Source organism: Euprymna scolopes, unplaced genomic scaffold (genome assembly GCF_053919585.1).
Source record: "Euprymna scolopes isolate OS-2025 unplaced genomic scaffold, ASM5391958v1 sca780, whole genome shotgun sequence".
NCBI classification, from domain to species: domain Eukaryota; kingdom Metazoa; phylum Mollusca; class Cephalopoda; order Sepiida; family Sepiolidae; genus Euprymna; species Euprymna scolopes.
Window position 1 is genome coordinate 7,501 of NW_027633858.1, and position 10,000 is coordinate 17,500.

General features: G+C 59.7%; 2 non-coding genes and 1 pseudogene across 2 annotated transcripts in view; all 3 read right to left on the reverse strand.

Annotated features, from left to right (window-relative positions):
* The window catches only part of LOC145276251 (large subunit ribosomal RNA), a 5,723-nt gene extending 2,577 nt beyond the window's left edge, over nucleotides 1-3,146 (reverse strand). Inside the window, exon 1 of the ribosomal RNA XR_013867914.1 lies at nucleotides 1-3,146. This exon is cut by the window's left edge and continues 2,577 nt beyond it. This is a non-coding gene — a ribosomal RNA (large subunit ribosomal RNA).
* Nucleotides 3,147-3,742: 596 nt separating this feature from the next.
* Nucleotides 3,743-3,900, reverse strand: LOC145276250 (5.8S ribosomal RNA). The gene has a single exon (XR_013867913.1). It is a non-coding gene; the product is annotated as a 5.8S ribosomal RNA (ribosomal RNA).
* A 395-nt stretch (nucleotides 3,901-4,295) lies between these two features.
* Nucleotides 4,296-6,661, reverse strand: LOC145276254 (small subunit ribosomal RNA; annotated as a pseudogene).
* Between the last annotated feature and the right edge of the window lie 3,339 nt (nucleotides 6,662-10,000).

Below are 10,000 nucleotides of genomic sequence, written 5' to 3' on the forward strand. Positions count from 1 at the left end.
AACCGGACCCGGATTTTCCAGGGCCGCCGAAAGCGCACCGGACGCCGCCCGAGCCGCGGCGCTCTACAGGTACCTTTTCCGTATCTCCGGACGAGCCGATTCCACGGACATGGTCCTTTACGAAGAAGAGAGAACTCTTCCCGGGGCTCCCGGCGACGTCTCCGGGCTCGCTTGCGTCACCGCGGTTTCGCCCGGGAAGCGACGGGCGCCGCCGACATCGCTGCCGACAGCGTCGCCACCCCCGGGCCCTCTCCGAGTCCGGGTTCGGGAATATTAACCCGATTCCCTTTCGACGGGAGGCCGGCCGCTTTGTTTTTGTTTGGGCTTTTGATTCGATTCGATTCGATCGCTTTCACTTTCATAACGGATCCGGCGCCTTTCGGGAAGACTTTCGCCCGCGTCTTAGGACCGACTGACCCGTGCTCGACCGCCGTTGGCACGGAACCCTTCTCCACTTCGGTCTTCGAAGGTCTCGTTCGAATATTTGCTACTACCACCGAGATCTGCACCCGCGGTCGGCTCCACCCGGGCTCGCGCCCTAGGCTTCCGTGCTCGCCGCGGCGCCCTCCTACTCGTCGCGGCATCGTTTCGGCGCGAAAGTTCATCGCTCCTCGCCGCGACGGTCCGGCATCGGTCCGTCGCTCCAGCGCCATCCATTTTCGGGGCCGGTCGATTCGGCAGGTGAGTTGTTACACACTCCTTAGCGGATTCCGACTTCCGTGGCCACCGTCCTGCTGTCTATATCGACCGACACCCTTTCGGGGATCTCATGGGCGTCGCGTTAGGCACCTTAGCCGGACGTTTGGTTCATCCCACAGCGCCAGTTCTGCTTACCAAAAGTGGCCCACTTGGCACTCGCATTCGAGGTGACCAACCGCCCAGCGAAGCGTGCTGGCGGCGGCGGCCGGATGGGTCGGCTCCGTCGTTCGGGAGAGTCGGCCCGTTCCACCCGTTCCGAGTTCGAGAGTAGGTCGAGGCCGTGAACGGCCCCGGGGCCTCCAATCGTTCGCTTTACCGGATGGAATTGCGACGATCGAGCGCCAGCTATCCTGAGGGAAACTTCGGAGGGAACCAGCTACTAGACGGCTCGATTGGTCTTTCGCCCCTACACCCGGTTCCGACGATCGATTTGCACGTCAGAGGCGCTTCGGACTTCCACCAGAGTTTCCTCTGGCTTCATCCCGACCGGGCGTGGATCGCCATCTTTCGGGTCCCTGGTCGCTCGCTACGCCAGAGTCGGCCGAGTCGTACTCGGAAAAAGGGGAAACCGACCCGGGGGTGATGCGCCCGCGCGCAGCGCCTAAACTCGACGACAAAATAGGACTAGTTCAAGCCGCGGGATCTCACCGATGGGCGGAAGGAGGATATGGAAGCTGGCGCCCGGCAATTCCCCTTTTTGGATGATGCGCCGGTCCCCTCTCGGGGAGGAGGGAAAAACAACCGCACGTCAGCCACGAGCCTTCCCTCTCCTATCTCTCTCGGGAAGAGAGAAAAAAGGAAAAGTTGCGGGCACCGCAGCAGCGACGGCGGAAGGCCGAAAACGCCGCGCCGGCGGGATCGGGCACGGCTCGGAGGCGGGTGAGGCGAGGAGAAGACGACGGCACGAGACCGACGACACCCCCCGACGACCCCCGGACGACTTTGCCACGACACCTCTCCCGATCGACGCCCTCCTACACGCTCTCTCGCTTTCGCTTCGCCTTCGGGGTTAGTCAGAGGTGGCCCCTACGACTCGCGAACGGCCAGGACTCCTCGGTCCGTGTTTCAAGACGGGTCGGGTGGGTTGCCGATGCACGTCGCTGACCCGGGGTGGCGGGCGGCTCGAGTAAAAAAGCGTCGCCGAGCGACCTCTCCGGAAACGGAAACGGGCGCGGGCGGGGTTGCCCCCGACAAGAACCCGAAACGTCGGCGAGGTGCGTGACGGCGAGGCCGCGCCAGTCCTATCCCGCCTCTCATCGCGCACGCGCCCGAGACGGTGGGGCGCCTAAGGAGCGACACACAGAGTGCGTCGCCCGCACGCGACTTCCGGCGGGATCAAAACGGACCGGCTCGCCACGTGTAACGGATCGTGTCAGATTTCCTCCGTTCCCGGCAGAAAGGGGCAGTTACGTTCGCGGGCCCGACGGCCGGTGGCCCCCGACTTCACAAGGTGGGAAGACGGGGGTTTTCAGGGTGATGAAACGCCTGCCGCCTACGGAAAAAAACCCGCGTGTTCGACCTGCACGCCGGGAACGGGTCGCGACGACGGACCGGAGGGGAAGTGCGTCCGGTGCCGGCCGCGCGGAGGTCGCGCCGAAGCGCCCGCGCCATGATTACGCCGAGCGATGATGAAGGGGACGGGTGCAGCGGAGTCGCGCGCGGAGGGAGCAGGAGGAAAGAAGAAGCGGCGGCGACGGATGCGGCGGGTTAGGGCCCGGCGGCAGCAGCGATCGAGAGGACGAGTCCCCTCCGTCGCAGCCAACCGACGCAGCCACCTACCGACGCCGCGGTCGTCACCACGTTTCCCTTCCCGCTATCCACGCGGCCCGTCTCCTTCGTCGGCGACGCGGGCACAAAAGCTGGAACCGCGGGGAACGAGTCCCCCGCGGACACGACGAACGACGACCTGTGCCGCGACGGCCTCTCTTTCAAGAACACACATCGAGTTTGGGCTCGAGCCTAGGCAGCACCGGACTGAGTCCCCCCGCGATCGCGGTGAGCGGTCCCACCCGTTTACCCCTGGGCGGTTTCACGTTCTCTTGAACTCTCTCTCCAAAGTTCTTTTCAACTTTCCCTCACGGTACTTGTCGACTATCGGACTCGTCCCGGTATTTAGCCTTGGATGGAGCTTACCACCCGATTTGGGCTGCGTTCCCAAGCAACCCGACTCTCGGATCGAAGGCCGTCGCTCGCCGTCCGCACCGAATGGGCCTGGCACCCGCCGCGGGCGGCCCCGATCGAGGGAACTCCGAACTATGCGAGACGAAAACGAACGGCTGCCTTCGACCCATGCGCCACACGTCCCGAAGCCTTTTACTTGCGACGGGATTCGGCGTTGGGCTTCTCCCGGTTCACTCGCCGTTACTAAGGGAATCCCGGTTGGTTTCTTTTCCTCCGCTTAGCGATATGCTTAAGTTCAGCGGGTCGTCTCGTCCGAGCCGAGGGCGGCGGTTTTTAGTAGAGTGTGGTGTTTGGAGGAGAGGAATCTCGATCGGTACCCTCCGTGTGACGACGGCTGGCCGATATAGCGCCCGTCCGACCGAAAATGAAGAAGCCAACAATTAAAAAAAAGCCTGGGTCCTCCCCATCCGACGTTGCCTACGACGCGGCCACCTTTTTACGGTGCGACGGCCGTGCTCGTCGCGCTGCTCGAGGCGTCGCTGAGAGACACCTTCATGAGGCAGAGAGCGAGACGAGCAGGCGGCGCTTACGTCGGCAGTCGGTTAGGTCGGTGCTTTTTTTTTGTTTTGTTCTCCCTTCGGCTGCTTTCGGACAGACTCCTCCTGCTCCTCCTCCACAGTGTTTCTTCACGCGGTCGAAAAGGGAAAAGACTCCGCGGTCTGCCAGCGGGAGACGAAGGAGGAGGCCGGAGAGGGTTTTAAAAAAAAAAAAGACATTGAAAGGAGTCAATTCTTTTTTTATTTTTCTTCCCCCTCGTCACTCGCTCCTGCGACGTCCCGGTTACCACCGTGCCGAGGACCGGGCGGGCACGGGGACGGCAAGATGTCGTTTCGTTAACGGAGGAGAAAGACATGTAACGTTCCGCCTCTCGACCGGACGTGGCCCCGAGACAAGGGATCTCGGGGCCGCAATGTGCGTTCGAGGTGTCGATGTTCACTGAGTCCTGCAATTCGCATCAGTTCTCGCGGCTGGCCGCGCTCTTCATCGACGGACGAGCCGAGTGATCCCCCGTCCAGGGTTCAGCACTTGGGTTTTTTTATATTAGTTTTTGTTTATATAGATTTAGTAGTGTGCGAGGAGGTCTGTGCGAGGAGGCGTGACGGCATTGCAATGTCGCGAGTAGTTTGTTTTTAGCTAGCGGCGGTGGCACAGCGGCTGCAAAAAAACAAAAAACGATAAAGCGGCGACAAGGCAAAGAAGAAGCGGCCATCACTTGCGGTGGGCGAAAAAACAAACAGGTGGTAAGACGCGGAAGCAAGCAAGAAGAGCTGGGGCTTTAAAAACCTCCGCGTCACCACAAATCTATCTCTCGCTCCGCCTTTTATAGGTTTGTTTGCGCGCATTCGAGGCGTTGACGCCGACAGACAGAGGAGGTAGGCCGGAAAACAACAAACCAGTCTCGAACGGGAAAACGGTAATGATCCTTCCGCAGGTTCACCTACGGAAACCTTGTTACGACTTTTACTTCCTCTAAACGATCGGGTTCGGTCGTCTTCTCCAGGCATCGAACGCCGAGGCGTAGATGCACGAGTGTCGTGACGGACACGTCGCGCACTGCCCGGCGGCGTCGTCGGCCAGATCCGAGGACCTCACCGGACCGTTCGATCGGTAGTAGCGACGGGCGGTGTGTACAAAGGGCAGGGACGTGATCGACGCGGGCTGTTGACCCGCGCCTACCGGGAATTCCTCGTTCACGGGGTTGGTTACAGGCCCCGATCCCTATCACGGGAGGTGGTTCAGAGGTTTCCCAACCCTCTCGGGCCGGGGCGAAGTCCCCGCTGATACCTCCAGTGTAGCGCGCGTGCCCCGGACATCTAAGGGCATCACAGACCTGTTATCGCTCCGCCTCGTGTGGCTTTCTGCCACCCGTCCCTCTAAGAAGTGCGTGAGAAAACCGACCCGGACCCGAGCGCCACGGAGGACGCCGAGCCCGCCGTAAAAATCACTGACATCGGCGCACTAGTTAGCAGGCCGGAGTCTCGTTCGTTATCGGAATCAACCAGACGGATCGCTCCACCAACTAAGAACGGCCATGCACCACCACCCACCGAATCGAGAAAGAGCTATCGATCTGTCAATCCTACCGGTGTCCGGACCGGGTGAGTTTTCCCGTGTTGAGTCAAATTAAGCCGCAGGCTCCACTCCTGGTGGTGCCCTTCCGTCAATTCCTTTAAGTTTCAGCTTTGCAACCATACTCCCCCCGGAACCGAACTCTGGTTTCCCGCAGGCTACCCGCCGGGTCATGGAAGCGAACGCCGGCGGATCGCCGGTCGGCATCGTTTACGGTCGGAACTACGACGGTATCTGATCGTCTTCGAACCTCCGACTTTCGCTCTTGATCGAGGAAAACGTGCTTGCCACACGCCATCGCTGCAGTTCGTCTTGCGACGATCCAAGAATTTCACCTCTAACGTCGCAATACGAGTGGCCCCGACCGCTCCCTTCGATCATTGCCTCGCCGTAGACGGAGACCGACAGACGTAGACGAGGCCCTCTTCCATCATTCCATGCTTATCGTATGCAAGCTTGAACAGCCCGCTCTGAGCACTCTAATTTTTTCAAAGTGAACGTACCGGCCGCCGCGGACACTCGGTTAAGAGCACCCTTGGAGGAGAAACCGCCGACCGCAACACGCGCGCAGACAAGACACGAAGCAGGGACTCGGAGCGGACCGGGGGGTTCAAAAAAAAGAGGAACGCGCGGAAAGGGAGAGGGAGAGAAGCGCGGGGGTCAGAGTGCGGGGATGCGAATGAACGCACCCAAACACACACACGTAGCACCCCCCCGTTAGACTACTCCCGGAACCGAACCGACGACCACTTGTTTTTTTTTCCCGGATCCCGATCACGACCTCCTCGTCCACCTCGCCGGCAGGACCGCGTGGCGGGTATGCTAGCGGTTGACACCGGCGGAAAGGGCCGGGAATGCGAACGGACGACCAAAGTCAACGACGGACGATGGCGCCGCCGCCCCGGGGCCGCTTGCGCGACCACGAACCCGAGTTCGGACTACGAGCTTTTTAACCGCAACAACTTTAATATACGCTACCGGAGCTGGAATTACCGCGGCTGCTGGCACCAGACTTGCCCTCCGGTTGGTCCTCGTTAACGGATTTGAAGTGTACTCATTCCGATCGCGGGGCCTCGACAGAGTCCCGCGTCGTTATTTTTCGTCACTACCTCCCCGTGCCGGGAGTGGGTAATTTGCGCGCCTGCTGCCTTCCTTGGATGTGGTAGCCGTTTCGCATGCTCCCTCTCCGGAATCGAACCCCGATTCCCCGTTACCCGTAGTAACCACGGTAGGCACTTAACCGACCGTCGACAGTTGATAGGGCGGACCCTCGAGAGACCCGTCGCCGGGCGTGAAAGCTCGTGCGATCGACCAGTGAGTTATCCAGAGTCACCAAAGCGGAGCGCGCCGCCCTATGAGCCCCGCCACCGAACGGACCCGCGAGCGGGAACGCCGACGACGGGAGGACGGAATGACGCGCATCGGTCTCAGTCTAATATGTAGCGCCGCGACCCGGAACGGCCGACGCGGGTGCCAGCGCGCGAGGCGTGGCGACGACGGCGCGCCGACCGATCGCGGCCTGTGTCACATGTATTAGCTCTAGAATTGCCACAGTTATCCATCGCCTCCGAGGAGGAATACGGTCCCGAGGATTAGGTCCGGTTCCTGAGCCATTCGCGGTTTCGCCCGTTCTAATGCGTGGCGTGAACTTACACTTGCATGGCTTAAGCTTTGAGACAAGCATATGACTACTGGCAGGATCAACCAGGTATCGTTGGAATTTGGGACTTTGTTTCGACAGAACGACAGACCGACCGACCGACCGACCGACATAAGACAGACAACTACAACGACGGGCACGTGTTTATTTATTTTTCGAGGGGGTTCGCCGTCAGTAGAAGCGCGCTGCCCGCGCTGATGGCCTCTTTTTTGTTTCTCCCCTGACTTGGACCGAGACCGAGACTCAAAGAACGAAAGCGACCAACGTCGACAACAACAACGACAACGGCACCCTTGACAGCGATACATACGACAAACGACAAGCAGCACGACGGCAGTGCACACGGACATCGAGGGTCAAGGTGCAGACTGAACTCGCCGAGGTCGTCGTCATCGTGGTCGCCATCGATTCCGTCTCGTCGTCGTCGTCGTCAACGTCCACGTCACAGCCGGCCGAGAAGAGAGAACAGACGACAGCGTCGACAACAACAACATCGACAACGGCACCCTTGACAGCGATACATACGACAAACGACAAACAGCACGACGGCAGTGCACACGGACATCGGAGGTCAAGGTGCAGACTGGAATCGTCGAGGTCGTCGTCATCGTGGTCGCCATCGATGCCGTCTCGTCGTCGTCGTCGTCGTCTTCGTCGTCGTCGTCGTCGTCATCAACGTACCAACCGACCGAGACGAGAGAGCAAGCAACAACGTCGACAACAACAACGACAACGGCACCCTTGACAGCGATACATACGACAAACGACAAACAGCACGACGGCAGTGCACACGGACATCGGAGGTCAAGGTGCAGACTGAACTCGTCGAGGTCGTCGTCATCGTGGTCGCCATCGATGCCGTCTCGTCGTCGTCGTCGTCTCCGTCGTCGTCGTCGTCGTCGCCAACGTCAACGTCAACATCACAGCCGTCATCGGGGAGGAGCTGGACCAGGGCAGCGGCGGCGTAAATTTTCCCGTCACCTTCGTCGTCGCCTTCGTCGACCGACCGACCGACCGGCGTCGTGTTCGTGCTCGGAAAACCGAGGAGAGACAACGTGCACATGGCGCGTTCTCGCAAGCGGCTCCTCGGTCCGATTTTTTTGGGCGGCTTTTTCGAGCTTTTTTTTTTTTCTCACCCTTTCGTCCGTGCGACGGCGAACGTTAGGGGAAAAAAAAAAAAAAAAAAAACGACAACAACGCGGCGGACCGGGCGAACAACATCGTCGACACACACGACATTGACGACCGGTCCCCCTTTTCACAATCGCATCGAGATAAAAACGAACGAGTCCGATTCGAGCACCGAGTCGCGAGCGGGAGGACTGTCGGTGCAAGTATCGATCACTGACGTGAGCGCTTCGCCGGACAGAGGATGGCTCATCCGGCAGCCGTGCAAATCGACGGTATGGGAAGAACGAACAAGAAGAGCAACGACTTGATCGGCGGCTTGGGAACTGCGGACGGTGAAAACGGGTTAATCGACTGCGACCACGACTGCTCGATCGATCTTCTTTGGCGCTAACAAAGGTGGAGGTGGCGCAAGAAGGGACTAGCGCTATCACCGTCCACGTATCAGAAGATGCGGCGGCAGACGTCGACGCTTATGCGTTGTCGGACGAGAAGTCGCTGCAGCACGTGTACCGCGAGCGGGACGTCCAAGGTTTTGCCAGACGGAAAGAAATCGGGTGTCAGCGAACGTTCACACGGCTGTGAGATCGGACGCTGACAGGAGTAGGAGGCGGCAGGCAGGCGGCGGTTACGGCGGCGGCGCCTGCTGCTGCTCATCCTCCTGTTTGCTGCGGCGACTTCCAGGACGGGAGAGCATCGAACAACGTACGTATGGTTACAAGGGGATCAGGATCTACATAGTGCATCCCCCGCGGCTATTTTTGTTTGTTTGTTCGCTCGTTCGTTAATTCGTTCGTTCGTTCGTTCGTTCGTTACAATGTACGTTTTTCCGTTCGACGGCGGCAGAGAGCGGCGGCGTTTCTCCCTAATCCGGAGGATTTATCGGTCGCACAGCGATGGGTCGTTCGGCCGATCATCGAAAGATTCGCAGGTAGTGGTTGAATGGCAGAACGGCAGCAACAACAGCGGCGGCTGAGAGCGGCGAACGCTGAGGCGGAAGCAGAAGCTGCAGCAAACGTATCGGCTAAACATGGTGGACATAGATATGGCTGACGACGCGGGTACCACGACGACTATGGAACCAGGAAAAGGAGCCGTTAGTTGTTCCAACATATCGTTCGACACGTCGAGCAGCCCTAGGTCCTAGGTCCACGGAGAAGCACACACACGTACCACGTATTATAACCTAACGACGATGAGCGGGCGCACGGTTGGCAGGAACGAAGGCGGCGGATCAAAACAAGTTGGAGCGCGGCGACAGCGATAACGGTGACAGCCCTAGGCGGCGGAGATGCCACTTTCTGACGCCTTTGCGACAAGCCCGTAGAGACGTTCCGGACCACCACGAGGCAAAGAGTCGCTGCTCCGACGAACCGACACACCAAAGTGTGCTTCCTACCGAACATGTTTTATAAAACTTTCAAACTGGAAAACCCCAGAAATGGTGTTGGTATTCGTCCAGACCCACCTCCGACACCTGAAAATGGTGGTCAAAAAAAACGTCGATTATACGAAGCGACATTTCTGGTCGGCGATTTTCCAGTTTTACGCCTACTGCCACATGGGGATGTCGGTAGGCGTCGCAAAGTGCCTTCTCGACGCCTAGGCACACCAGGACTTTGTCATTTTTTTCCCCCTCGACATTCCTGGTCCGGTCTATTCCGATTTTACACCTACCGCCATGTGGGGGTGGCAGTAGGCGTCGAAAAGTGCCTTCTCGACCGCTAGCGACACCACTACTTTATCGAGCTCTGGAGGCCCGCACACCGACCCGGGGGCCGCGGAGTCGACCCCGGGGGCCTCCTGGCGTCGCCGCCGCTCACTTGGACGCCTTCCGCAACCTGTGGTCCCGCTCGGGGCCGCCGGGAGCCTCGCCGACCTGACCGGTGTCGGTAGGCGTCTGGAAGCGCCCGGCCGACCTGGACGAGGTCCCCCTGGCCCCCGGGGGACACCCCTTAGTTGGATGGGGGTGCTGTCCCGGGCACACATGCAACCCGCGGCCGCCTACCGACAGCCCCCTTCGCTCGATCGCTACTCCTTTCCAACATATGTCGGAGAAGCCGGGCGGTTGTGAAACCCCAGAAATGGTGTTGGTATTCGTCCAGACCCACCTCCGACACCTGAAAATGGTGGTCAAAAAAAACGTCGATTATACGAAGCGACATTTCTGGTCGGCGATTTTCCAGTTTTGCGCCTACCGCCATGTGGGGGTGGCAGTAGGCGTCGAAAAGTGCCTTCTCGACCGCTAGCGACACCACTACT